This window comes from Castor canadensis, chromosome 4 (genome assembly GCF_047511655.1).
Source record: "Castor canadensis chromosome 4, mCasCan1.hap1v2, whole genome shotgun sequence".
Taxonomy (NCBI): Eukaryota; Metazoa; Chordata; class Mammalia; order Rodentia; family Castoridae; genus Castor; species Castor canadensis.
Window position 1 is genome coordinate 153331115 of NC_133389.1, and position 26974 is coordinate 153358088.

The following is a 26974-nucleotide window of genomic DNA, read 5'->3' on the forward strand; positions in this document are numbered from 1 at the left end:
GCGGATCACTGAGCGGCCGGGCGCGGCCGGCCCGGGCGCAGAAGGCGGGGCTCAGGGCCGCGCGGCCCAAGGGCGGACCGACTCGCGCCCGGCCGCGCGCTCTCCGCCCCGCCGCGCCGCGCCGCGCCGCCCCGCTCACTTCCGGCGCAGGCCACCGCGCGCGCCCCGCCTGCCGCGCGCGCCCCTCCCGCCGCGCGCGCGACCCCTGCCCGCGCCCCTCACCGGCCCGCAGGCGCCGGGCCGCGCCCTGCCGAGCTGCAGTTGGCGCCCCGCCTTTCCTCTGCGCGTCCCTGTGAGCCGCCTCCAGGAGCGAGTGAATCAGAATGAATGAGCCAGCAGGAAAATCCCGGCCCGTGGGCCTGGCCCGGGAAGCGGGCGCCCTGGCCTCGGGCGAGGCGTGGAGAGGACCTGTCACGGAGTCGGATGCCCCTGCCTTCACGCCCGCCGTGCGTGCAGACACCCCAGAAACGCGCCGGGCACCCACGCTCCGTTCTCGCTCAGCTCCGGGAGGCTCTCCGTCAGGAGAGCGCACGTTAGCCAGCAACTCTGCAGTTCCGTGCAATGGATTAGGAAGCTTTAGACGTTTCCATTGAACTTCGAAATCCGTTTACCTTCGTCCTTTATTTCTGTCCTCCCTCTTGAAATTATTTAGGAGTGGGATGTTGCATTTTCCCTTATCACCACGCTCCAGATTACTCACATGCTGCTCATTCGGATGCAGCTTTGACTTAAGGAAACTTAGATTTCTAATTATGTCCTTGTTTTGACCTTTATCGAAAGTTGATTAAATGGGGTTGGGGGTGTGGCTCAAGTAGTGGAGTGTCCCTCTAGTAAACTCAGAGCCTTGAATTCAAACCCCACTACCGCCAAAAATAAATAAGAATTTTAAAGTTGATCAAAGGAAGAGAAAAATGAAATTATTGGGTTTTTGTTTAGCTGTAGACAAAGCACCTTTGTTACCTTTGTTGACAACATTAGAATTGGGAGTATGACCTGGATTTGTTGCAGGAAACATTAAACTTTTTTTTCACATCTTCTTATCAGATAGTTCCCGTATCTTGACTTTTCACTGATAAACAATTGACTATACATTTCTGAAAGCCTGGCTCCCTTTCTAAGAATTGGGGTGTTCCCTTCTCTGTTTGGCCAAACCCTAGTTTGGTTAATTGTGTTCTTACTTCCTGATATTCTTGAGGACTTTCAAGTGGTTTTTTTGCTTTCAAGTCTTTTTTGCACAATCTGATTCGAACTGGTATTTAGAATTTACAATACTGTAAGTTCTGGCTGTGTTTCACACTTGGGATAGCTATATTTTGGAAACACAACTACACTTTTGTATTTTAAGTTTAGTAGATGCTTCAATAATTTGGTATAAAATAATTCTATGTCTTAAATAAAAATGGTGGTGGTGATCAATTCCCTTAACCTCCCTTCCTTTCTTGTGGACTTCCTCATTCATTACATCAAATTATAATTATTTCAGTAAGTTAAGTTCCTTCCTCCATAAATAAACATAATACAACAATTTATTCATTCTTATATCTTCTGCAATATCTAGTGTAATACTACTTTGCACAACAAATGTTATAAATTAATAAATGCTTTAAGTTTTTTAATTGATAATTGCATACAAATGTGTCTCTAATCGCTTACTTCATTTCCCTTGTGACTAGCTTTATTGAGATTAAACGCACCTAGATGCCAAATATAATGAATAACCTATTGTTATGAAATGTTATTACAAGGCTGTGTTATTCCTTACAAGGAAGATACTTTATGTAAACCTCCTTTAAAAAACAGACCACAGAGTGCTTTTTTAGATAGCTCTTAGACAACTCTCTCTCTCTGAGTGCTAACGGTAAAAAACAGTCACTTTTTTTTTTGCCATTGAGAAAAGTGAGTAGATTCTCACCTATTCTACTAAGGCACACAATCTGCTGGATAAAGGAAGTAAGGAAGCCACTATTAGAAAACAGTCTATTCCCAGATCAGGAAAGCTCACCCAGTGGGGAGATAAACTTCATGTTTAATGACAGGGAGGAGCTAATCCAGACAAAGGCAACAATATCTGCAGGTGTGGGAGAACCTATAGCGTCATGCCTGATAGATCCTCCATGTAATTCTATTTTGTCAGGACAGACACAGAAGAGTCAACCAGGTGGGAGGAAGGGTAGGAAGGATCTCATAAAGAGCTTACATTCTAAACTAAGGAGTTTGAATTTAATAATCTGGAAAATATAATAAATAATAAATTCTGAAGTATTTTAGCCCCTGGGACAACTGAGTTTGCATTTGGAGATCAGGTACAACAGACTGAAGAAGGAAGAAATTAGGGCTGAAGACAATTCAGGTGGGATGTGCTACAAGTCTCAGTAGAGGCAGAAGCAGACCATAGGGGGAAGGGATTGGATGGGAGATGTATTAAGATGGTAGAATCTATAGGATTTCGTGTAAAATTGACTCTGAGGGAGTGAATGAGGTGGAAACATCAAGCATGACCCTTAGGATTATGGTTTGGGAGACTGACTGGTTGATGGTGAACTTCTCTGAAAAAGAATGCAAAAGGAGGAGCAGGTTTCAGAGAACTTGCTGAACACCTGTGGAACAAATAGTACCACAAATTCAGGAATCTCAGTGGGTTCCTTAGTCTGTCATTTCCCAAACTGTGTTTGAAGCATTAAAACACTCATTCACTCAACATATTCATCCCATATGTGATGGTCCTTGACCTGCCTACTCTGAATGAGTATGGCATCTAGAAATAAAATAAATGCTTTATGAATTTTAGTAGGTGTGATTTCAAAAATAGTAAAAGTTCCTCTAACTTTTCTGAAGTAGATAAGTTTTCAGTTGTTTAATAATGTATACTGGGAAATTCTGAGATACAATTATGCAGAACTTCCCAAATGCATTCATTCATGAAACACTTTTTCCAGGGGCAGAGCTCATAAGACATGTGTTTCACAGCACACACCTTAGGAAACGCTGACCTTACCCAGATTTTTACTTTATAGCAGAGAAAGCTGTAGCTCCAAGACATGAAGTGATTCAATTAAAGATAACTATTACTGGCAGATATTGAACTAGAATCCATATCTTTTGACCCTAGTCATATTTTTAATAAGCTACAAACTCATTCCAGCATGTTCCACCAATCATAGGGAAGAAAACATTATGAAGGAATTATAGGCTATATCCTTTTAAATAAGGTTTCAAATTAGTCATTTTAAGGTTATGCTGTTTTACTGAAGGTGACAAGATTTGCACATTGGAAAAGCGGGACCAATTATTACTTTAGTATGGTCTTTCTGATAATTGAACAGAAGACTTAAAAATTAAATCAAGAAATCAATGTGAGTCAATGCCCTGTATAGCTATCCTTATCTCAACCAGCAAAAACCCTTGTTCCTTCCTATTATTGCTTATACTCTCTCTACAACAAAATTAGAAATAAGGGCAAAATAGTTTCTGCTGGGTATTGAGGGGGTTGGGGGAGAGGGAGGGGGCGGAGTGGGTGGTAAGGGAAGGGGTGGGGGCAGGGGAGAGAAATGACCCAAGCCTTGTATGCACATATGAATAATAAAAGAAAAAAAATTAAATCAAATAGCTAAATAGGATATTCATCTAGTCATTCTAGCACTCATGTAGAAGTGGATAGAAACATTAAAACTCTCCTTGGAAATTTTAGTGTTGATTCCCCCCAACCACCCCATATTGAAGAAAATCTTGTTACTATGGAAGTCCGCACCAGGTTTTGACTTTCTCTCTGGCGCTATTCCCCTGACTCTGAACACTCTTTATAGCTAATGGATGGGAGGATTTTCTTATCCTAAATTCACAGTCCTAATCCTCAGAGGAGAAGCTTTGGCACTTCTTATTCTTAGAAAAATGAGACAAATTGTTTGCTACCTAGAGACTTCGTTAGGACTCTGAGACAACTTGTAAGAGTAGCTTCTATATACCTTACATTTGAAATTAGTCATCAGCATTTTAATTTATGCTTCAATAACTCATAAGTTTTTAATTTTTAAATGCCATATTCACTTTTAGTAGGCAGGTCAAGGACCATCAATATATGGGCTGAATATCTTGAGAGAATGAATGTTTTAATACTTAAAAATGTATAGTCATAAATAGTAGAGAAAACTCGATATTAATCCATTTACCAAAAGTATTTTGGTGTTTACTAATGTTCCCAGTTCTGTTTATAATCACTAGAGAAATACAAGAAATAGTCTCTAGTCTTTAAAAATAAAACTACCCATTGTGAGCCAGAATGGAAAGAAACAGACTGTCTTATAACCTACAGGTGGGAATATAAATCATGACATCCTTTTTCTGATGGGTCAGTCAGTAAACATTAAGAGGAGTAAGAAGAAAGCATTGTGGATGATGATGAATAACTGGGAATCTCCAAGTGTTCAGCTATAGGAAAATGAAAATGATGATTTTGAGGCTTATGGTTGAAATCCCATGCATTTGGGACATGGAGGTAGGAGACCTCACAGACTGAAGCCAGGTAGTGCAAATGCTAGAGACACATTTGAAAAACTAACGAAAGCAAAAAGGTCTGGGTTGTGGCTTGAGTGGTAGAGCACAAGTGTGAGACCCTGAGTTCAAACACCAGTACCTTCCAAAAAAAGAATGGCTGGCTACTTGTGGCTCATGCCTATGATCCTAGCCACTCAGGAGGCAAAGATCAGTAGACTGTGGTTTGAAGCCATCCCGGGGAAATAGTTCATGAGACCCTGTCTAGAAAAACAACCCTTCACAAAAAAGTGCTGGTGGAGTGGCTCAAGGTGCAGGCCCTGAGTTCAAGCCCCAGTACTGGAAAAAAAAAAAAAAAAAGATGAACTAAATATTCACGAAGATAAAAAAATTTCTAAAACAACACACCAAGTGCATCTTACTTGATAGAAAATAAAGTTAATTTTAATTTAAAAGAGGATTTCTTCATTCAAGAAATTTGGTTCATGAGACAGAACCTATGAAATAACCAGAGAGTAATTAAATGTTAAGCTCTGATTCAGAGTAAGTACAAAAGGAGATAGAAGACAGAAATCAATGAGGGTAGGGGAAGCAGGTTAAGATGACTCTGTGGGAGAAGTAAGATTTAGCTGGTGCTTGGAATCTGAAAACCAAGGGCAGAAAAAGACTTAAGGGTAGTAATGCGAAGTAAGGCAAGGGCCCTGTGTGTTCCACACTGGAGATGGCTCACCTCTGCCAGTCAAACATTAGCAACTTCAGAACATGTGATCTTTGCCTGTAAATGCATTTCTGCATCTTTATGTACCCTCTGTAACATGAGTGTTACATATCCTTTGTAACATTAAAAAGGTTATTTCAATTGCTTTTTCTAGGAGTAGCCCATTTGGAGGGGCATTTCATCACCAAAATCTATAGAACTGGGTATTTCTAGATATTTACTCAGAACAAATACAAACTATTACACAAGAGCAGTTATCATAACAACCTGAACCCTTGTGAATGTTCTGACGTCTATACCAGTCAGGCCACAAATGAATTCCACCAATCAGAAAGTCAGCAATTCTCTGATTCAGCAAATGTTGTAAAGTGCTGTTTTGAAACCAGCTTTTCAATGTGATAACTAAATGGCTAGTAATCGTATTCACGGCACATACTAATTGAAAGAGTGAATGATTTGTGTTTAGTGCCTAGTACCGAACTAAAAGTTATGCCTGTCCCACAAATGTCTGTAATGGGAATAACAGGGTAGAACATGAACTTCTATCAGTATTCCTTTAGAATGCAGTCTTGTTAGGTCTAGAGTTGCCACCATAAAAAAAGAAAAACATTCCAGATGGGGGAATGGTGTAGCATAGACATCAAGCAGGTGCTGTTTATGTATAACTAATGGGAGAAATTGTTTTAGTAGAGGTCTGTTGAGGAATAGAAGATCAAAGGGACACAGACTCTGAAGGCCCCTGAAGATCCAGCAGAAGACTTGAAAAGCAACACAGTAGGGTAAGTGAATGTGACAATGATTGTGTCTCTGAGCCTTTGCAATTATTATTCCCTTCTGGAATGTCCCTTTGTCTCTCTACCTGCTCCTGGATGTTAAAGTATAACTGTCTTCTCCCTTATTTCCCAATTCCTCTTGATAAAGCAATTTGCTGCATCTTATGTACTCCCCACTACTGCACATTTGTAGAACAGCTTCTTGTACATGAGTCTTCTAAAAGACCATGAATTCCTTAAAGGGGAGAGACCATGACTTATTCATATTTGTTTTCTTCAACACTTTGTCTGGGATCTTATACATAGAAAAGTTCAGTAATATTTTGCAAAGAAAAGGAAGGTAGGAAATATGGCTACAAAGAGTTTAACAACACTTTGAAGAATAGGTTGGAATAAGGGAAAAAATTGGAAAGCAATTATGGTAATCCAGATATGTAGTGATTAGAAATGAAAAAGGAGCCAGGCAAGGTGACTCATGCCTATAATCCTAGCTTCTTGGGAGGCAGAGATTGGGACTTCAACCAATAAAAGCTGGTCATGGTGGTGTGGGCCTGTCATTCTAGCTCAATAGTGTAAACAGGAGGATTGCAGTCCAGGATGGGATGGCCAGGGCGTGAATGTGAGCTCCTATCTGAAAAATAACTAAAGAGGCTGGCAGAGTGCCTCAAATGGTATTGTTTGGCTCAGGTAGCTCCTGCTTAGCAAAAGCTAGGTCCTGAGTTCAACTCCTAATACCACAAAGGAGAGAGAGACAGATAAGCAGAGAGAGAGAGAGAGAGAGAAAAAGAGAGAGAGAGAGAAAAAGAGAGAGAGAGAGAGAGAGAGAGAGAGAGAGAGAGAGAGAGAGAGAGAGAGAAAGAAGGGAAAGAAAGAAAGAAGGAAGGAAGGAAGAAAGAAAGAAAGAAAGAAAGACTGACTTTGCATTTGGAAAAACTGACAGGCACAGGTGACAGATTGGACAAGAATAAGGAGGAAAGGAAGAGTCCAAGATGATTCCAGGATTTCTAGGCTGGAAGATTGCTGAAAGCAAAGACTAATATTGTTAAATCAATGGATAGATCCTGAGTGCCTGTCAGGTATAGTGCACTGTGCTGAGCGACAGGAAGACCATATGAGAGAGTTAGAACCCATCAGGGCTCTAACATGGTTGCTGGAAATCAGGAAGTAGATTGTCCTTGAGACTAAGAAAAGTGCTTTTTTAAATTGCTAAATATCCAGTCTATCAATATCACAGTGTCTGAGACAAAGTAGATTGCTGTTTTAGTTTCCTAGGGCTACCATAACAAAGTATCACAGACTAGGTGACTTAACCAGCAGAAATTTATTTTCTCACAGTTCTGGAGACTAAACGTTTGACATCGAAGTGGGCAGTCTTGGTTTCTTCTGAAGCCTCTCTCCTTGGCTTGGGGTTGGTCATCTTCTCTCTGTGTCTTCACAAGATCATATCTTTGTGCATGCAGGTATCTGGTGTTTAATGTCTGTGGCCTAATGTCTTCTTATAAGGATACTTGTTATATTGGATTGGGGCCCATCCTAATGACCGCATTTTAACTTAATTTTTAAACTTTAAAGACTTTCTCTGTAAATACAATCACATCCTAAGATTCTGGGAATTAAGATTAGAACATATGAATTTGGAGATGGAGGACACAATTCAATTCATGACAGTTGCTCAATAAATATTTGTTTAAATATTTAAGGTGAGAACTCAAGGTTAAAGAATTAAATTGGTCACACATGTGGTAATCATAAAGACTAGAAACATGGCAAATAAAGACTTGCTACACATATACACATATATTTTACATTTTAAATGGTTTATTGATATCACAATAGATCATATGTTCAACAAAGCAGTTAATTCATTGTTCCATATTAAGAATATATAACTCAATTCACTATGCAAAATTGTGATGAATGTAATATAATGTAGTCTTTCATCAACCCCTCTGTACTTTCACCTGTAATTCTTGGCCTCAGATGATCTGTGTTTCAGATTTTCATCAAATAATGTGCATCAGTAGTGTGCACATTTATTCAATGAAAATAACCAAGGGGGTTCAATCTGTTAAGAAAAAGTATTATCTAGGTTTCCAGACTTCATGGCTAACATGTATATATGCAATAGATAGACAAAATCTGGGGGTAGAGGAGAGTTGGAAGTTTTAAAATTCTGCTATTTTACTAAAACCAATTTTAGATTCTTCTACTGTAATATACTTACTATTTTTCATTTTTTCTTTTATGATTCATTTAGGGGACTGATGAACAAGAAATTATGCTCTCCCTTTGCTGCCTCCTGATCATGTTTATATGATTCTTTGAACAGCTTGGGAAAAGTCATTTGAAAAAATGTGTCATAGAAAAACAAAGTAAATAGATGAACAGCTGATCACTAGAACTTTTGTTTAGTTATGTGCTTTGGGGCAAGGCCATGCTGAAGGTTATGACATCACCCGTGTACTGTCACTATGTTCCATCAGTCAGGCCATTCAAACATCTCATGTTGCTGTCCCTTCATGGTTCTGTCTGCTGCCACTCCTCTTGAAACCTTCAGCAGTTCACACCAGGGTTTTGCAGAAGCCTGTGGGCTTGTTTCCCTACAACTGTTTCCTTTTTACATAATAATCCTCCCCAATCTCTGGTACTACTGGGACCACTTTCACTATGTCATGTTTTTTCTGTTAAAAATAAACCAAAAAATATACAATGTTTTTATTTTGAAAATGGACATCACAAAACATCATGAACAGTATGATTCTGATATTGTTGAAAACAAAAAGCTCCAACTCACAAACATGCATATGTATACACACATATATATATATATATATATATATATATCTCCACTGTATTAATTGCCTATTGCTATTGTAACAAATTGCCATAAGCTTGGGTATTTAAATCAAGATAAATTATTATCTTATAGTTCTTAAGGTCAGAAGTCCAACGTCAGTCTCAGTGGACTAAAAATCAAGATGTTGACAGAGATTAATTTTTCTTGAGGTTCTAGGGGGAGAATCTATTCATTTGCCTTTTCTAGTTTTTAGGGGCTGCCTATGTTCCTTGGTTTATGGCCTCATGCCACATCTTAAGAGTCCACAGCTTTGCATCTTCCTACTCTATTTAACTCTGACTCTCCTGCCTCCCTTTCATAAGGACCATTGTGGTTATGTTGGACTCATCTAAATAAGTCAGGATAATTGCTATGGTCTGAATGCATTCCCCAGAATTCATACGTTAGACACTTAACCCCCAGTGCAACAGCATTGGGAGGTGGGCCTAATGAAAGGTGTTTAGGTCATGAGGGTTCTGCCCTCATGCATAGTTAAATGTCACTGTGAAAAGGACTGGGGGCAGTGGGTTACTTTCCTTTGTCCTTCTGCTTTTTATTATGTGATAACACAGCAAGAAGGCCCTTGCCAAATGCCAGTACCTTGATATTAGACTTCCTAGTCTTCAGACTATGAACCAACAAATTTCTTTTCATTATAAATTATAGACTGTGCTATTCTATTGTAACTGCACAATATGCACTAAGATGACAATCTTTTCATCTCAGGATCCTTAATTTACTACAACTGCAAAAGCTACCTTGCCATGTAAAGTAACATATTCACAGGTTCCAGGAATTAGAGTACATTTTTGGGGAAGGGGAATTATTTTCCCACATCCATACACAGATGCACACAAATGCACTATTATGCACAAAAAAGCTGAAAGAAAGCTGAGAACGGTAGTACATACCTGTAATCCCAGGTTGAAGCAGAGGATTGTGAGGTCAAGGCCAGCCTGAGCTAGATGGACATAGCCTGTCAAAAAAAAGTGGGGAGGAAGGGGAAGAAAGTATACCAAATTATTAATGGGCCAATTACCTTTAGGCTAAGAACTTGAGGTGATTTTAATTTTTACATCTTTGTATTTGATACATATTCTCAATTTAAAAATGAGCTTGCATTGTTTTTATATTCATGGAGAATGTCAGCAACAAAAACAATTCAATAATATTCTTATGGGGGGACATCTGTTATTTCCTTGTCCCTGTTCTCTTCCCTCCTTCTGGAGCTAGCATATTTCTTTTAAAACTGATCTTCTCAATCCAGCCCCCAACTCAGCTGTGTAGTTCTAAAGGGCTGCTGCCGGTCATGGTACCTTTTTTACCCTGGGCAAGGGGACAGCATGTGACCACACTAGGGTAACTAGAGACATTACAATCTGTTTCCTTCCTTCCTTCCTTCTTTCCTTCCTTTCCAACTGAAATTATGAAGAAAAAGTCAGTTCTTTTCTGAAGAGGCATTCAGGAAAATACAAACCAAAAAAAAAAAAAAATGCTAGTGATCATAGTTTTAATATCGTATGATCATGAACAAAGCAGAGATGAGGAAGACAGAATCCTAGCACTATTTGCACCCTTGATTCTGGTGTTTAAGGATCAGTTATATTTTCATCCTTTTGTAGGTTTGAATATTTAAACCAATAGAGTTCCCTTTCTGCCAAAACTGGCTATTTCTATCATTTGCCACAAAAGAGTTAGGATTAAAATAGGAATCTTTTTAAGCCTGCAACAATTCCCTGTTGCTTGTGACTGGCTCAAATTAGCTTCTCTGACTGGCTTCAAAGCTGACTGCACCCCCACTTGTCTGCCCCCATATCACTCCGGCTGGCTTTCTCATCTCTTCTTACTCAGTTCATGGAATTTCTTTTTGTGGCTTTGCTCTTGTTATTCTCTTTGTCTGGACTATATCCCACTCCCTCCCCTCCCCGCCCATCCATATCCTGTCCAACCTGCCAGCACCTCCACCAAACATCCCCCAAATCAGCCAGGAAGAAAGCCTTCCTCCTCTGAACACTTGTATTATGCAAGGCCTGTACCATGCATTTCACACCTGTGTCCCTATTTTCTAGTTTGAGGCCATGCCAAATAAACCCCATGAAGACAAGAACCACTTTTGATTTATTATTGTTTGTTTGTTTAAACAGGGTCTTGTTATGTAACCCAGCATCTTCTTTCCTCAGCTCCTGTGTGTTAGGATTACAGAGGTGCACTGCCATGCCAGCCTTAAGAACGATTTTACAGCTTACAAATTGTGCTCATAGAGCTACCTGTGCTTGTAGGTTGATTACATCACATTTTAAACTCAGAAATACTGAGGTAGAAGAAAGCACTGTGGTCTGGTATGTTGGAAGACAGTTTTATGACACTAAGTGGTCATCCTTGTGCTTTAGGTTTTCTCATCATTTCCTCAATGATAATTGAAGAATGGGAAATAAGACCTGATGAGAAAAGAAGAAGCCAGAATTATTTAGTTGTGGGCAGAAAAAAGTGGAAGAGAAGCAAGTAATCTTAATATTTGTGACAATTTGCTGTACAGGAGATAGGGTTCTTTCTTCTTAGGAATTAAGACTGATCGGGGCCAGGCACCTGTGGGTCACACCTGTAATCCTAGCTACTTGGGATGCTGAGACTGAGAGGATTGCAGTTTGAGGCCAGCCCAAGAAAATAGTTCATAAGACCCCATCTCCAAAGTGTCCAAAGCAAAATTGATGGGAGGCATGGCTCAAATCAAGCCTTGAGTTCAAATCCCAGCACAACCGAAAAAACACACAAAAAGACTGAGTGGGGAATAAACATACAATCATATAATGAAAATTAAGTGTGTTTTAAGGGGAGGGGGATGAAACAATGGAATGAATTCCAAATTTTTTCATATATTTTTATAGTAGTTCTCAAAAAAAAAAAAGAACCTTTTGAAACTAAGTTAAGAGTAATTTTGCCTAAAGGTAAAGAGCTGAATAAGATAACCACAAAACATTCTTTCAAATGCTAGAAATCTATTTTATAAATCTTTAATCTTATACAGATGGAAGAAAATTTTAAATGGCATTTAAATATTTCAGCTCCATATACAGATGCTTTTATCATTTTCTCCAAGAAAAGAGACTCTTTTATTCCAAACATATACAGGGATACATTAAAAACCTTTGCCTGATCTGTTTATCTGCTTTCTTTCAAGGGAAATCTTAACTATGTTCAGATACAATCCTATTTCTATCTTTGAAATTACCTATACCTTTTTTGCATCAAGTAGAAGTGTGAATGTACAGTATTCCCTGCCTAGGCAATGACACACTTTCCCCAATAATCCTAACATGAGAACAAAACACAGCCCAACTCTGTAAGGTACTGTGCATAAGGACCAGTAGAGCACTGCAAGATGTCCCAGCTAGGGCAAGGGAGGGATGAATGAATACAGCACAGAGCACTTTTAGGGCAAACTACTCTGGATGATGCTGTGATGGTAGATATATGACATTAAGCATTTGTCCAAATTCATAGAATGTACAACACAAGAGTGAATCCTAATGTAAACTATAGGCTTAATTAACAATAATGCCTCAATGTTGCTTCATCGCTTGCAACCAGTGCACCATATGAAGTAAGATAAGGAGACTGGGCAGCAGAATTGAAAGCAATATATAGGAACTCTACTTTCCACTCATTTTTCCATAAACTTAAAACTGCTCTAAAAATAATCTATGTTTTAGAAAGTGAGTCCAAACACCAAATTAAAAAGAGAATATTATACGTAGCTAGTAGTTATCTATAAAATTGTCTCCTTAATCTTTTAAACATCCAAAAAAATCTTATTTGTATAATGATCTGAGTCTCACTGGAAACAAATTAAACTTGAAACCATGAACATTTTTTGTGACTTTTCCTACTATGAACCTGTATTGGGGGAGAGCACCAAATTGTCCTCCATAAGTAACTGAAAATACTTGCAGCTAATTTTCCTTCTAAAAAGTCACATTTTCTGAAGGCTCTCAGTTGTTGGTGAAAAGGACCTCTTTTTTCAGTAGAGGAAAGACATATCTTCTCTTTTGTGCTTTCAAACACCTATATTCATTTGTTCTGGCTATGAGTCTTAATCCTCAAACTCTCATGTGTGAAAAATATCCTACTTCTTTGTTTACTTGAATTAAATTTATTTTTGACTGAATCTCCCCTTGCTAGAGGCAGGCTAGAAATCCAACCTTAGTTATGCTGGGATTTTCTACTTCTATTTCTATAGCAACAACTTAGCATCCATTTTGGTCTTAGTTCTGAGGAGAAAAGCTGCATTGATACCAACCAATGTTGAGTCATGATAGAGAGTAGTTAATATTTTCATTTACTGTTCTTGTCATTAGGCTGTCTTTTAGAACTGGAACAGATAATGGGCTTTCCAGTGTTCCAGAAAGAATAAATCCATTCAAGGCCCCTTCTCTTATGGACTTTACAGCCCAGTGCAGAAGTTGAAAACTGAGTGATTATTAAAGGCAAGTAGAAGGGTTGTATGGAAGGAAACACTTAACAAAAAATCTATGTAGTGAATGAATGTTGCATGTGCACAAAAGAATAATTTGAGTAGGGGAAAGAATGGGAGGTAGAGGAATAATATAAGATTGTATATTGAAATGTAACTGGTACACTGAAAGTTTATTTCAAGATCACATCCTCACATGAACACAGCTTGTTCTTACAGGCATTTAACCAGAGTAAGACGAAAACCAAAAAATCCCAACAACCCCCTCCCCAAAACAAAACTATCATGTTTTCTAAAGACTTGGTTGATGGTGTAAAGCACCTCTATCTTTTTTCAGTAGAGGAAAGGTCTTTCCTTCTGTGTTTTCAAGCACCTGTATTCATTTGTTCTGGCTATGAGTCTCAATCCTCAAACTCTCAAGTGTGAAAAAATATTCTATTTCTTTGTTTACTTGAATTAAATTTAATTTTGACTGAGTCTCCCTTTGCTAGAGGTAGGCTAGAAATCCAATCTCTGCCATTTCTGGGGTTTTTTTCTCCCTTGTTCCCAACCACCCTACCAAGGGAGTACAGAGGCCTTAAAACAGCTGCTAAGCCTAGGGAAGTCTCTTCCATCATCCATTCACCCTGGGTTCTATGAAAGTGCTTCCTGTTTAGTCCTCATTTTCTCAGATCCAAGGACTCTGCTGCTTTCATGCCACCCTTTGGGACAGAAGTCTTGGGAAGAGTCCACAGGGAAAAGTATGCTGAAGGACAGGGTTGTGCAACCATCTTTCACATTCAAGGCACACTACCCTCCTCCCCACGGGAGCAAACCTAGCTCCCCTGTTCCTTCAGGGGAGTCAGCCTAGACTTTTTAGGAGACTGGAAATAAAAACTCAGAAGAGAAGTATTTTGCAGGCAACTTCTGCTTTCTGCCTTGTGACATATTAATACTCCCCTGAGGAAAAGAAGCATGGGGCCTACTACCTCTTGAATATGGAATAAGGAAGAGGAAAGGACAAGAAGGAAGCCATAAATATAGAGCTCAACTACTTTGTTCCTGTGCAGTCAGCCTTCCCAGCTTGCTAAGCTGAGTTAACAGAAAGCATATTGAGTCTAAAGACATAGTGTCAAAGAGTCCACCACCAGTAAGCTGCCGGGTATCCACTCTCTTCTAAAAATTTCACAAAATGTTAAAAGTATAAGCACCTATAATCTGGGTCGGTTGATAAAGAGAAAATTTTATTTGTGACTGTCAGTGGACAGCCTTATTCTCCCTTACAAAATGTTGATGACAATAGATTCAGCGAGTTACAATTATATTGTAAGAATCGTGCAATGGTTTGTAGTTAGTCTTCTTACAAGTATTTAGGCTTAACTCACATTCTCTGATTTTTTTTTTACTCCTAAAATAATTCACCAAAAAGCAAGGGAAATCACTACCAGTAGTTTCTGTGACATATTTGCAACTTCTATAGTAACCTTCACTCTATAATTACTGTTTTTCTTTTCCTAGAAATCATGAGATGACAAAGGGAAACATAGGAGTTTCCATTTTGTCTGCAGATTTTGTATTCTCTGTTCCTGTGCTCCAGTTTTGGCTATAAGTGTAAGTTATAATTAGAATATCATGGTAATATAGGATGAGTAAGATGTGGGGGTGGGGTGGGAGGGTGGGTGAGTGTAGAGCAGAGCTCCTTAGCTGTTACCACAACAAATAATGAGAAACCACAAGGGCTTCTTATGCATGTTTCTATTTAAGGACCATCCGTATGGAATATTTGTCAAAGTTCTACTCTGTACTAAGTAAAAGATATTTTTCTTAAATATTTTTGTCATCTTTCTTATTCATATTTTGTGTTTTTATTTCTGTAACAAAAATGATTTTCCTTTAAGTATTATCTAAAGGGATGATGACTTCTAGTTAAATATCACTGTTTACATCTAAACTGTTCATGCCTTAGATAGATCATGTTTCCTTAAGCTTCTTCTAGAGATAATATGATATCCATGGCTGATTATCCATGTCTTTATATCATGGTTTATGGAATCAGGGACATTGAAACTGCACACATGGAAGGTGAACAACAACAACAACAACAAAAAGGTTATTAGTTCTCAGTGTAATGTGAAGATATGTGCTTGATTCTTTCCTAAGGCTCCAAGCACAGGGAGAAAAAGCTTTTTTTTTTTTTCCAGTGTCTTTAAGCAGCATAGCAACTGAGGAACAAATTATCTACGTGTGAGTTTTTATCACACAGAAACATGCGTTCCTAATGTTATACAGAACAAGGAATTAGAGGTGGGTCCCTCTGATGTTTTACTTTGCTTAAGCTTTTCTCACTTTAATCCACATCTGTCAGGTAGACCTGACCATTCATTCAGAAAAATGGACTTTTATTCGGATTTTACCATGCATTAGGTATACTGCTAGAAGCATAAGAGCAAATGCAGTCTAGGGCTGAAATGCTGAACTGTGTCCCAAAGCCACTGGGACACACTAGACCAATTTGGCCTGGGGGAATTGGCATGGGGGGTCAGAGTATCAGACCAAGTACCTGGCATAAGGTGGGTGCACTGAGAGTGAATTCAGCTAAAATAATAGGAAGCTGTTCAGCTAGGCAGTCTCTTGAGAATAACAGCCACGCAGTTATGGCAGAGCTATGAACAGAGCCCCAGGCAGGTGGTGGTTAGAGTTCTAAGGTTCCAGATGCAATCTCATTTCCTAAGAGGACAAGAACAATATGGTCCTCTAGATCTAGAGTATCTAGAATGGAAACTACAAAAGTAGTGTTATTTGCCATCTAAAATCTTCCCCAGCCCCTCTCCCTAGCTGCCAGGGAAATATTAAGGGATATCGTTGAGAGCAATGGGCAGGCTTTGGGGAAAATCTTTGCTTTCCTGATAATAGAGGTAAGTATGACTGGCAAGAACTTTTGTTCTTCTTTTCATTTTCCAGCCTTGAATACAACTATGCTGCATTAGTTTCAGTATATAGTGGTCAAGGATAATATACTAAGGGTGTTGGAACAAAAGAGAAGCAGGCTAGGTCTTTGACATAGTATAGCCATTGCTCTAGTTCTGAATGGTCCATTTCACATGACTTCTTGTCATGTGAAAAAAAAAAAAGCACCTCTTTGGTTAAGCCATTGTTTGGATTTCTGTTTCTTTTTTCTTTTGACATTTTTATCAGCACATAACAGTTGCCTAGGGGGTTTCATTGTGACATTTCCATACATGCTTGCAATGTAACTTGGTTAGGTTCATCTCCACTATCATTCTTCGTCATCTCCCTCCCCCCTATTTAAAATGATTTTGACAGATTTCGATGTTCTGTCTTCATACATGCATATAAAGTACATCGACCCTCCTTTACCCTCACCATCCACCCTCCCTCCTCCAGCAGTACCCTTCCCCTAACAGGACCTGCTTTACACTCCTGTCTTTCATTGTTTAAGCTCAAGTTCATTATTCAGCAGGGTTTTACCATAGCATTTCACCTGTGAATTTATTGTATTTTAGTCAATATGGCCCTTCTATTACTCTTCCTTTTCCTCCCTCCCACTCCATATCGTTCAACTGTTTTTAGTGCATTTTCATGTGCCTTCTTTGAGGAGACTAGGAGTAGGAGGGAGAGGAAAAGAGAATGATAGAATGAATAATATTAAAATACATCACACCTGGGTAGGAAGACAGCACATTGGGGTTTAGGTTCCTTGCAGTCAAACATATTCCTAATTGAAAGAGAAAGCAAGATAAAACTCCATGGAAAATAAAGGGATAGGAGTGGGGACTCAGCTATTTAAGTAGGAGCAAGATATGAGAGATACAGGAAAATAGGTCACAATTTAATGACTGGAACCATGCAACACTTCCGGAGAGAACATAACCAGCAGAAGGCTGATTCTCAGGCTTCTTAAATCCCCTGTAGCCAGAAAGAGAAGGTAATGTAAGGATAGAGAGTTTTGAAGGCAGAGAAGAAGGCTCTTTCTTCCATTGTGGAATTCCTCTTAAAATTTTAAACTATTGTTTGAAAGTTCTAAGATAATGTCTTTCATCACATAAACCAAGTTCTTCTTTGAAAATTGCAAAGTTTATTCTCCCCTTGAGGAGTTGATTAAAATATCTGTTAAAATAGCTGATCTAAAACACAAAAATGGGAGTCAAGAGATCTTACAGGACTAACACCTATGAAGTCCCGTGATTCAGTACAAAGCAAAATGACAATAAGATAACATAGTACCATATTAGCAAAGAAAATGAATCCCATTAAAAGATGGGGTAAAATCATAATTATTTAAAAACCAAACTGCTGTATTAGGTATAAGATACAGGAAAATAAGACTTATCATCTGAATAGATAATTAAAATTATAACTGGAATTAAGGAAAACATTCTGGGAGTCTGTGATAGATATCTAGGAGTCTTGGGAAAAAGAAGAGTAAAGTTAGGATTGAGAAGTGAGGATAAATATAAGCTTTGCTGGAGGAAGTATGGTGAAGGTTTAGGAGTCAGGCCTGGGGGCAGACTAGGTGCCATCCTGGGCAGATGACACACTCCCCTGATTTTTATTTCTGATCAAAGTTCCAGGTCCACCCCAAAAAAGCTTTGATCTACTTGGTTACACAGAGCTCCATCCAGAAAGAGCTCATTCACTCGATAGAGCTAGGAGTTTGAGCTGTCACCAACAAAATCCATAACCTGAGGTTTTGTTCCTAGAGATCATGACCTAGTTGATTTACTTTGCACCTGGCAGAGCCATTTTATTGTTTAAAAGACTTATTCTATTTCAGTCTTGGTTCCTAGTCTGTGTTTTCCCCAAGAGTTTTACAGCCAACATTCAGCTACTGACCAAATGACTGACTTCATGTAGAAATCTGATTGGGGCATGAGTAAAAAGGGAAGCCCTAGCCTCTGGCCTGATTTGGAGGTGCATAGATGTGACCATTTTTTCAGATGGTTTGAGTAGTTCATTGAGGAGGCTTGTGCTCTACTTATCAGAGGACTCTTTCCCCATCCACAAAAGTTGTTTCTTTAAGGACAGGAACAAGGAGTGAGCCCTTTTAAGGGACCCTGACATACTTATCAGACAGGAAAGTAATTAACTCTTTGTTTTGAGTGTGTACAGGCCTTTCTAGAATCTTCCTGTCTCTATAAAGATCTTAGATTGCTTTACCTGCTTGATTACACCTGAAATTTCTTTCTTTGACTATTCCTCTCATCAACAATTAGAGAAAAAAAGACAAGGAAATACTTGGTTGAAGAGGTACATTGACTGAAACTTATGCATACCAGTGTAATAAGCCAATTGATCATCAGCCTATGTGATTGATTTAGGGATAGCTGTTGAGTTTTTAAAGAGGATGAAGAGGTGGAAAGAGGCCTACATAGCATAGGAAGACTGAAAACAGTCTGATTAAAAAGGAAGCGATGAAAGTCAAATGTCATTTATTCCACTCAAGAATATTGCTTTTGGGCTAGAGGTCTGGCTCAAGCAGTAGAGAAGCCCTGAGTTCAAACCCTAACACCACCAGAAAAAAAAAAGAAAGAAACATTGCTTTTGAGTTGCACAAGGTACACTTTTCATTATGCAGAAGGTATGTGTGTATGTGTGTGTGTGTGTGTGTGTGTGTATTTAAACTTGGCCACTGCAAAAGCAATTTCATTCTAGACAGAATAGCTCAAACCTTTGCATAGTAAGCTATTATTTAATCATTATTAAGCACTATTTCTATTAATTAAAATGATGATGACAATATAAATATACACATGACCACATGTTAGTTATGACAGGAATGCATGAAGTATGCAAATTCAGATAATTTATCCAAATTGTTGTTCAATCTTTTCCTCAAACAAGAGATGAAATCCTATGATCCCTTCTCATGTTTGAGATTTCTGTCTTTATTTCCTGTTACTTCTTAGAAACTGATGCTAATGCCAACTCAGGAATTTAATTTTCCTTCTTAGTCCATTATTTATTTCACATTATATAAAGTATATCTTTTATCAGAAAATTATTACATTGTGAATTTGATCTAGAAACTAAAAGGAGAAGTTGGAGTGCTCCGTATGAAATGTGGCTAAGTTACTTTTCCTCCTTTCTTTTCTTCTTCTTGAGGAGAATTTTGTGATCCTGGGATCACTTTAAATTGCATTTAAAATTTTGATATATGGAAATTGAAGACAGGACAAAAGTAAAATGAAAAAACTTTTAGAACAGAGAATCCTAAAATAATGTTGAAGGACTTTTGCCATTAAAGTACATTTAGAGTACTGAAGAGAATGACAATTAGATTTTGTCCGAAATTAAAGTTAAACATGTTAGACATTATTTTCAAGTAGAAAATAATCTCTATGGTAGAGATGGCCACCTATGCACCAAAATTTTTACTCCCTTACATGGTTAGAGCTGTTGCTGGGCCATGGCTTCTGCATCAGGGCCTAGATTTTCCAGCATCCTTTGCATCTAGGTGTGGCCATTGTCTCTTTGAGCAAGACTTTTTTTTTTCTTTTTTGCAGTATTGGGGTTTGAACTCATGACTTTGTACTTACTAAGAAGGTGTTCTATCACTTGAGCCCTGCCTCTGGTCCTGAGCCAAGGCTTTTAAGAAACAGGTTATGTCTTTTCTATTTGCAATCTCCTTTTTCATCTTTTCCTCTTCTTCATCTGGCTATAGAGACCCCTGAAAATGGACCCCTGGAAGAAAGCTGCCTGCTACTCATGTGAGAGTAACATAGGTCCCAAAATCTGTAATAGCTGTGAGACAATAAAAGTTTATTTGTTATGGTAGCAAGTGTTACCACAACAATACAAATGCCCTTATTACTGTCATTTACTGGAAATTTCCAGTGAGAAATTCTGTTGGACTTAATATAATACATAGATAGACTTGCTTTTAGTAAATGGCACCATTTGGTCACAGATTTTTTAAATTATCATAAAAATGCATAACAAATTAATCCTCTAACAATTTTTAAATATGTAATAAAGTATTGTTAACTATCTGCATATTGTCGTACAATCTATCTTCAGAACTTTTTCATCTTGCATAATTGAAAACTATACCCTCTGAGCAACAACTAGACACAGATTTTAAAGTCTTCAATAAAAATATTTCTTCTCAGCCCGATGCTTGTGGCTCATGCCTATAATCCTAGCAACTCAGGAGGCAGATATCTGGAGGATCATGGTTCAAAGCCAGCCTGGGCAAATAGTTCACGAGACCCTACCTCAAAAATACCCAACACAAAAACAGGGCTGGCAGAGAGACTCAGTGGTAGAGCACCTGCCTGCCCAGCAAGTATGAGAGCCTGAGTTCAAACACTAGTACCACTCTAGTACCTCTTAAGAAGGTAAAATGTTTTCTTGAAGTCTTAATTTCAGTATCAGTAAGTATTGCACATTTAACATCGCACAGCTCTTCCTATGTGCCAGGTATTGTTCTAAGTGCTTTCAAAGTATTATCTTCATCTAACAACAACAAAAATATCCATAAGACTTTTTTCTTTTCTTTTATTATTTATATGTGCATACAAGGCTTGGGTCATTTCTCCCCCCTGCCCCCACCCCCTCCCTTACCACCCACTCCGCCCCCTCCCTCTCCCCCCATCCCCTCGATACCCAGCAGAAACTATTTTGCCCTTATTTCTAATTTTGTTGTAGAGAGAGTATAAGCCATAATAGGAAGGAACAAGGGTTTTTGCTGGTTGAGATAAGGATAGCTATACAGGGAGTTGACTCACATTAATTTCCTGTGCATGGGTGTTACCTTTCTAGGTTAATTCTTTTTGATCTAACCTTTTCTCTAACACCTGTTCCCCTTTTCCTATTGGCCTCAGTTGCTTTTAAGGTATCTGCTTTAGTTTCTCTGCGTTAAGGGCAGCAAATGCTAGCTAATTTTTTAGGTGTCTTACCTATCCTCATCCCTCCCTTGTGTGCTCTCACTTTTATCATGTGCTCATAGTCCAATCCCCTTGTTGTGTTTGCCCTTGACCTAATGTCCACATATGAGGGAGAACATACGATTTTTGGTGTTTTGGGCCAGGCTAACCTCACTCAGAATGATGTTCTCCAATTCAATCCATTTAGCAGCGAATGATAACATTTCGTTCTTCTTCGTGGCTGCATAAAATTCCATTGTGTACAGATACCACATTTTCTTAATCCATTCGTCAGTAGTGGGGCATCTTGGCTGTTTCCATAACTTGGCTATTGTGAATAGTGCCGCAATAAACATGGGTGTGCAGGTGCCTCTGGAGTAACCTGTGTCACAGTCTTTTGGGTATATCCCCAAGAGTTATCCATGAGACTTCTATGAGGTGAGGAGGGGATAAAATTTTTGTGAGGTAAACTCCTTTTTCTATGTCAGACCTAGGACTGATTATTTCATGTGTCACATTAATGAATCTTATGACTACATATTTCAAATTAATACAGTTTTTATAAGGAAGAATATTTAAAATAATTTCAAGATTTTTGCAGTACTGGGGTTTGAACTCAGGGCCTCACACTTGCAAGGCAGGCACTCGGCCAGTTGAGAAATTCCCCCAGCCTCAAGATTTATGATTAATATAAATATTAGATAATACAGACACACAAATCCCCTGTTTGTGGGGGTAACTGCAGTGACTTGGCAGTGAGATACTTTTCTTAACCTGTGCTACTACAGAACATTAATGTGTCTGGCTTAGACTTGGACATCTATTAAAAGAGTCAGTGAATGACATGATTATAACCTAAGATCAATCTTCGTTCAGAGAACACTTCAAATAGTTGCTAATAGACCTTTAACTAGAACAAGAGTTTTGTCTTCTGCTGTGTTGACTCCAACACTATTCTCTATGCAGGTGTATTTATTTATTTTTTTGTGGTATTGGAGTTTTAAATTCAGGGCTTTGTGCTTGTTAGGCAGGCACTCTACTGCTTGAGCCACACCTCAAGAATGGCAAAGAAACAGAAAAATACCAGGCCCTCCACTACCTATGAGAAATGAATGGTTACAAACTACCAGAGCACACTCCAAGTCACACAAAAATGCTTGTTTTTAATGCACCCTGACTGCTCTCTGACTTGGTTTCATTTTTAATCAAATCAGTTGTGTGGGATAGACATCCTTCAACTCCTTAGTTTAAATTTAGAACAAGCTCCCATATCAAAATATCAAGTTCCCACCCTCTCCCCTTGATTTTTAACCTTCAGAGTAATGCTCTCCTTAATCCTTTGCCCTCTTCCTGCTTGTCTTTCATTTGTTCTTCTATCCTAAGCCCCTTTACAAGATCTGTTCAGCCTCCTATCAAGGGTAAAGCTTTAGCCTCCTCCTGGCTCTCTGAAAGCTCCTCTTTTTAGTCCTAACAGCTGGGATTCTGAAGTCCTCCCTCAGGCTCAGCCCTGTACTTCTATTTCAGACCCATTCCAGTCAGATCTAGGAGAATTTAAAGAGCCCGAGACCAGTTTCCAGACGAGTCAGTCTGTCTGTCTGTAAATACCATTTTCCTATTCACCTTGTATTTGTTCAGGGACTTCCATTCCCTCCCGCCATGTGTCAGGTGCTGTGAGAAGCACTGGGGACACAACACATAAGACACAGTCTTTGGGGGTAAGTTAACTAGTATCACAGCAGGGTGTAAGTGTGTGATGGGGGCACACATAGGACACTAGGGAGTCCCTAGAAGAGGGTGGGAGTGCAGTTTGAGAAGGCTTCCTAGATCTGAATAAGAGTTCCTTAGGGACATAAGGAAGGGTGTAAAGGGGTGTGTGTGTGTGTGTGTGTGTGTGTGTGTGTGTGTGTGTGTATAGGTGCAAAGTCATAGAATAAGTGGAGGCTAGCACCTTCCCAAAACTCAGTTATCATTGGCAATATAACATAATACTGAAAGGGCTGATCGAGTGGCTCAAGTAGTAGAGGGCCTGCCTAGAAAGTGCCAGGCCCTGAGTTTATCCCCCAAGTACTGAAAACAAAATAAAACAAACAAAAAACTCCAAAAACATAATACCAAAAATGATATCTCAAAGCTAGACCACTTGGTTTGAATTTTGACTCTGCTGTTATATGACCTTGGTCAGAATGCTTAATTTCTTTTTGTCTCAGTTTATCTATAAAAAAAGAATGAAAAGAGAACTTGCCTTATAGGTTATTATTGTGAGGAATAACAAAGCTAATATGTAAAATTGCTTAGAATGGTGCCTGGCACATAACATAATAGTAAGCTATGGTATCAAATGAAAGACAGTGAATGTTCAAAGAAAACCCTGTGTGCCTTGGTAAGAAGTTTGGACTTTAAAACCATTCACTAAACTCCTATTTGCCCTTAGGATAAACAGGGAAATTATGTCACTGGATTGCTGCTTTAAATAGGTCACTCTGCTGTAGTGTAGGCCTCTGTTTGGAGGGGTCTGGAGGAAAATCTGCTCTATCCACAGCACTTGCTGGAAGATACTGGTCTTCTTGCTCCATCCCCTGGCTCACTGAGTAGCCACTGGGAAAGGGATGCTGGGGGAGAAGGATGGGTTGGGGAAATGATGAGCTTGTGTGTGGCTTCTCAGGTGTTTGTGAAAGTGAATTTCTCCCAAGCAAGAGGTATTTAGTTCTGAAGACAAAAGTCAGAAGTAGTCAGCTCTAAGAGGATACTTGAAGGCCTGGGAGTGCAGATAAGATCATCCAGGGAGCTAAGTAGATTGAGAAAAAGAGTCTAAGTACTCTGAGAAAGATGATCATTGAGAAAACAGATTGAAGAAAAAGAAGAACACTTGAAGCCTATTGAGTAACCAGAGAGGCAGAGAAAATCCAGAGACTCTGGGGTCGTAAGCCAGAGGAAGTCACTTCAGAAGTCATGAATGATGAGTGCTACTGGGACAATATAACAAGATAGGAATGAAACATCTCTGCAATCGGTAGGACTTTGGTCAGAAGAGTTTCAGTGGGAGGCTTGGCAGAAGCCAAGAGTGAGTCCAAGAGAAAGAAGAGAACTCAAGAGGACAGATTCAAGAATACAGTGAGTTTGGGAGGGGAAGATATGGAGTGTAGTAGTTAGAGGCATCTGTGGAGGTGAAAGGTGGAGTCTATTTAAATGTTGGCGGCAAAGAGCCAGTAGAAAAAGAAGACAAGATAACTGGAGAGAGAGAAAGAAAATGTTTTGAAGGTGGGTGAGGGAGGGGCCAGCCTTGGTTAGGAGGACGGACCCCTCTTGCACAGTGGGAGAAGGGAAAGAAATAGGAATAGATATGAAGAAGATACGGGGACAGAAGCTGAGGGAGTTCTCCTCTGATGGTCACCATTGTCTTAAGAAGTAGGAGGCTATATCTTTGGCTCAGGAGAGGGGTCCAGGGATGGCATGGAAGGATTTGACAGGGTGAGGAAAATGTGAATGAGAGGGTTCCATGAAAGAATCTGTGGTCATGGCCGATACCCCAGTGCTTTTCTGAAAGCCACACAGTGGTTTTACACATTGAACGTTTCTTTCATATTTATATGTTTCTGAAGGGTAAGCCAGTGGAGATGAATAAATGCAGTAGACATAGCTGTGTTTTTTTTTCTCTAGCTGTCTGTAATAGCTTGAATATAGAAGTAGAGACAACAGGGTTGCAATTTTATTGGACAGGTGGAATGAAAGCAACTGAGCAAGAGAACAGAGGGGATTGATTGGCTGAAGTGGTGAACTATGGATGAAAATATAGAAGGCAGATTGCAGGAGGGATTTACATGAGGCACGAAGGGAAAATATGACCGAATCACAAGGATGTCAGTGTCTTATAATGGTGTTCCCAGACTAGTGTACAGTTTACCCAGCCTTTTGCGGCAGCTCTAGATACTAGGCATGGTGAGACTAGCTGTCCACAAGCTCTCCAAATAAGGGTAAAGAGGCAAGAGGGGAAAGAGGGACTTAGTTTTTCAAGCTGGGGCTAAATATGACCTACACTGGTTATATGCTCAAGTGACCTGAGCCCAGGAAGTGTGGATTAGCTAGTTCTCAGGACCCACTTTGCATGCTAGAAACTTCAGCAGTTCTGAGTGACCCTAAAAAAGTGCAGTGAAGGTAGGAACTCCAAATTTTGGTTCTAATAGGAGGGGTGGCCCCTGGCTAATTACATTATGCTCCTAATGCAATTTAACTTGTAAAATATAACAGCATCTGGTATATTTTAAGTACAGGATGCTTGAGTCATTAGGTCTCCAATTTGTTTCTTTTTGCCTATATCCTTGACTTCGCACTGAGTCCTTTCTGGGGTTGGCGTTCTACCTTCCTTACTAGGGCTCTTAGGACTGAATTTGGTGCCCTCAGCTCTAGCCCCTTGCAGAGATGGGACTTGCTAATATCTCTGTTTCTGATGGCCATCCATTGCCATCTTTGTTTCTAGCCTGCTTTCTATTTCCTCTGTGCTTGAGTTCTTTGCTGACACTGAATTTTCCTGATATTGCTCCCTTCCTTGTCTGGGCTTCTTCCCTTGTCTCTACCTGTAACAGTCTCAGAGCTTCTTATTCACAGGAGCCTGTCTGGTAGGTTATTATAGCCAGCTTTGCTGGCCTTTCTGGGTCTGGCCCATCTCTCATGAACTTACCCTCAGTTATTTTTCTTTACTTCTATCTCTTTTCCAAAATACTGCTCTTGTGGTAGAATATTTTTTTTTCTTTGTGATATTAGTCTGCTACTATTAGCTTTTTGGTTTTTATTTTAAAGGATTCCCCAACCCCTCAAGACAGTATCTTGAAGTATGGGACTGAGGTATGGGGCCTAGAGTGACCTTTAACTTGCTAGGTAGCCCAGAGCCTCCAGCTCATAATCGTCCTGCATCTGCCTTCTGAGTGCTGAAATTACAGGCATGAGCTACCATGCCCAGCTTAAAACGATTCCTTTTGAAACCATATTCCATAAAACACTGATGTGTGGAGGGATGTTAACATAATTTTGTAAAGAGAAAGGATGGTTTCCTTGGGCAAATGTACATGACTCTCATATGTGAAATCTAGACTTAACATGTGAGTACGTATGTATACATGTATATATGCATGCATATATATAAATATAACATGATTGTAATTATGGTACTGTTTGGGAGATGAGGGGGAAAGGACAGAGGGAAAGAGAATGATAGGGGGTGAATAATATCAAAATATATTGTGTCTATGTATAACGATGTTATAAAGAAACCCAAAGAAAAATAGAGGGGGGCAGGGAAAAGAGAGAGAGAGCAATAGAGGGAGTTACCCTGATCAAAGTACAATATATGCACTGTGAAACCCCTTTGTCCAGTTAATATACATTAATAAAGACAAAAGTGACATTAAATAAGTTTCTCTTCCATAGGAACTCTCAGAACCTCTGGTAAGCTAATATGTATTATAAAAAAAATTATTTTAATAAATAATATAATATTTCCCAAACTCACTAGTAAAACCCACTTTTTTTTTTTTTTGGATTCCTAGGGCACTAGCTATACCTCTTGATCCCTTCATTTTTTCTTCATGGTTTTGAGTAGTATCTGTGCCTGGACTGGCCTCAAACTCAGGATCCTCTCTCCACCTCTAGAGTAGCTGGGATTATAGGAGTGTGACACCACAGATGGTTAGAACCCACTTTATAAGTTGTACATCTTGAAAACACAGTTTTAGGGGAAAAAGAAAAGGCACTATTTAATTAAAATCATGTATTCATTCATTCAATTTATAGATTTATAGAAAGCCTGCCACTGTAGGACCAGTGTTATAT

The 26974-nt window shown here is 39.2% G+C and overlaps 1 protein-coding gene and 1 long non-coding RNA gene across 13 annotated transcripts in view; one reads left to right on the plus strand and one right to left on the minus strand.

Moving 5' to 3' along the window:
* Positions 1-5598: 5598 nt before the first annotated feature.
* Cd28 (CD28 molecule) overlaps positions 5599-26974 on the plus strand; it is a 162456-nt gene continuing 141080 nt past the window's right edge. For 5 of the 12 annotated variants that reach the window (XR_012447351.1, XR_012447354.1, XR_012447352.1 and 2 more), the window contains exons 1-2: positions 5599-5985; positions 14784-14876. The gene's annotated coding sequence lies outside the window, so the exon portion shown is untranslated. The remainder of the gene's footprint in view (positions 5986-14783; positions 14877-26974) is intronic. The other 7 variants (XM_074071515.1, XM_074071518.1, XM_074071519.1 and 4 more) reach the window with 2 other exon arrangements.
* Positions 7297-26974, minus strand: part of LOC141422622 (uncharacterized) — a 105318-nt gene continuing 85640 nt past the window's right edge. The window contains exons 8-9 of the long non-coding RNA XR_012447361.1: positions 9727-9791; positions 7297-8660 (exon numbers count right to left, since the gene is read on the minus strand). This is a non-coding gene — a long non-coding RNA (uncharacterized lncRNA). The remainder of the gene's footprint in view (positions 8661-9726; positions 9792-26974) is intronic.